Raw genomic sequence first — 2,990 nt, 5'->3', positions numbered from 1 at the left:
CTGGTCGCTTCTCGCGTCTCGAACAAAAATGATAACACCCCTTTTCTGCGGCCCTGCGCGAACGAACGGGCGCTACAATGATACGTGGCAATATAAAGCAGGTTGTAGACGGTGTCGATATTATTTTGCTTGGAGACATGAACGGCCACATCGAGGATCTGGATAGATACACAGATTGTAACGGGAAGTTAATGCTAGACTTCTGTGAGCGGGACAACCTAGTTATTGTCAACAGAGAAACTAAATTTCAGGGACAAATCACGCGGGAATCCCGTTATAGGCATATAACCATTGACTACTGTCCAATGTCGCAGGGCATCTATAGCAAGCTTGCAGGAAAAGATTAAAGGTGCTGAGCGAAAATGTTTAGTGGGTGATGAGGCTGTGAACTACATTACGTCAGTTATAGCTGCATCTTTTAGCAACGACAATGAGGTAATCTCCCCAAGTGAGGTGGCAACGCAGGACAGCACAATAGAGAAGAGCTTAGAACTGACTAATCTTAACTGGAAAAAGGCGCAAGCAAATTTTCCTAAAACCACATCCGCAGGGACAGACGAAATTCCAATTAAGCTGATTAATGAACTTGGCACAAGAAGCAAGGAAGCGCTCATAAATGCATTGGAGACAATCATAACAAATCAGCAAATTCCGCACAGCTGGAGAAGAGTAAAATGAATTTGATTTATAAAGGGAAAGGAGATAAGATGAACATAAAATCCTTCTGTCCGATTACGATAACATGTTATGTACAGGCTGGCAATGCAGGTGGCGAAATTAAAGGGACCCTGAAAAGCTCTTTGCCAAGGTTAGCAAAAGCCCACGAGAGATCGGTATTCCATCACTTGTCGCCGCACCGCAAAAATTGTTAAGCGAACTCCATCAACGCCGAAGATACCGCCGATTAAAATTGATGTTTCTCCTCTCCTCCACATACTACCCTTAACTCATACACGCGGGGCTCGCTCCGAAAAAAAAGAAAAGATGGGCCTATTCTCCGCCCATGCATACGTCATGCAATGGCGCTATGCTTGTTTACTTCCGGTGGTCGCCGACACATGTGCGAAAAGTGAGTGCGATTCACTGCGGTGCGCTGTTGCGAACGGCGTCGCAACATCCGATCGCAGCTCGCCGCCTGCGTGCAACTTGCTAGATGTCAACGACGAGCCGCGCGCGGCAGACGCAACGACGGGAAGCGGGAGCCAAAGCGAGCGCGGAGGGCGGCAGCGTCGTGATGACGTACAGCGCGCTCCTCAGGGCGCTCGGGGCCGAGTCACGCCGGGCCGGCCTGCCAGCCTTGATGCCGGCCGCCGGCGACTGAAAAACGCGCTAGTATTGTTTGTTCACGTTTATAGCAAGCCCTGATATAGATGCATGTCAAAATGCATTACTTCTGACGGTCGTTGGCCAATACCGAGCCGCTTTGGTGCTGCTGCGGCGCTTCGCCTGCCGCCTGCTAGCTCCGTTGCTGAAGGCGTCGTGGAAATCGAATATATATTCTATTATGGGACGAGTTCGCAGTAAAGCGGATGTGAAGGGTAGGCCTTTTGATATAGCGCAAGCGACTTCCGAAGCGCCGTCAGCCGCGACTTCGATGCGAAACCATTAGGCCTAGCGACGACTAGGGCAGCCTGGGACCAGCTCGCAGTTCGTCGCCCGGCGTTGCCGCAGTCGGTGTCGTTGCCGAAAGTTCCAGTTTTGAACAGACATGTTGTCGTTGCTCGAATCTAGGATGCATCATCTCTGGTAGAGTGGCTGTTTTGTATTCATTGTGCGAACGTCAAGTACGCCGAGCATGCTGGCCGGCCGACCGGCCTGGATCACGTCTGCCGGCGTCATAAAAAATGAGCTAACGAGTGTTCTTGGCGTAAATAATAAACCCTAGGCCAAGAAATGTGAAAAATGTGTCTTTTTTGAGGATCGCTGACCAATACTGAGCTGCTGGTAAAGGTAACAACTGTGATACGAGCACATTTCTGGCCACAACCGCCTTGCAGCTGCCGCTGGCCTGACGTTGGGGTCCGGCTCGCCAAGCGCCCGCTCGCTTCGCTGCTGAAGGCGTCGCGAAAAGTGACCATACTACTACTTTATTGTGAGATGATGCTGTTGACTGTAAAGCGATGTGTAGAGGAAGCCTTTTATTATAGCTGAGGCGACTTCTGAAGCGCCGGCCGCTGCGGCTTCGACGCGAAACGAGCTATAGGCCTAGCGACGACCACGGCAGCCAGGCAGCAGCAGAGCTCGTCGCTCGGAGAGCCCGCGAGCGATGCCGTTGCCGAAAGCTCCCAGCATAAGCAGACATGCTTTGTCGCTGCTCGAGTATAGCTGGCAGTCTTTCTGATGACGATCGGTGCGGCGCGCCGGCCAAGTTTTCGCACATATGTGTCTCCTGCTTGCTGCTCGAACGGCATGGATCCGGAGCTCGAAGCCCGGCTGCGTGCAGCCACCGCTGAGATGGGCTTCGAGCCTTTCAGTACACGCCATACCGAGACCCACAGGGCGACGACAGCAGCGATATATATAATTCTAGTACACTATAGCAGGGACTCGTCGGCGCAGCTAGGAAACTCGCAAAGGCGGGCGCCAAATTTGACGAGAACACGTGCTTTTGTGAGCAGACGGATTTCCTTCTTTACCGGAAGTACCACATTAATTTCAAGAAATACACTGGATTCTTACCTCTGTATGCGTGTGTTTTAAAAAATAATAAGCAATCAATAAAATAGTATTTCAAGGAGCATCAGTGCTCAGTTTCAAATGAAATATTGCAAAAATTGCGCGTGACGTCATTTGGCAGAGCCAATGATAAGGGTTGCCCAGTTCATGGCCAAGGCTGCCCTGTTTACGTCATGTGGTAGGGGCGGGTAAAAACGCGCGGTGAGGTGTCGCCCTAATCGGCTGTAAGCGGCACGTTTGAAAAATTGTTTGTAAATTATTGGTTCCACGCGCAGCTTTCTGAATCAGACTAGAATACTCGCAGAGACCACCTC

Source organism: Amblyomma mixtum, chromosome 5 (genome assembly GCF_055824585.1).
Source record: "Amblyomma mixtum isolate Tamu chromosome 5, ASM5582458v1, whole genome shotgun sequence".
NCBI classification, from domain to species: domain Eukaryota; kingdom Metazoa; phylum Arthropoda; class Arachnida; order Ixodida; family Ixodidae; genus Amblyomma; species Amblyomma mixtum.
Note: the sequence above shows the minus strand (reverse complement) of the source record.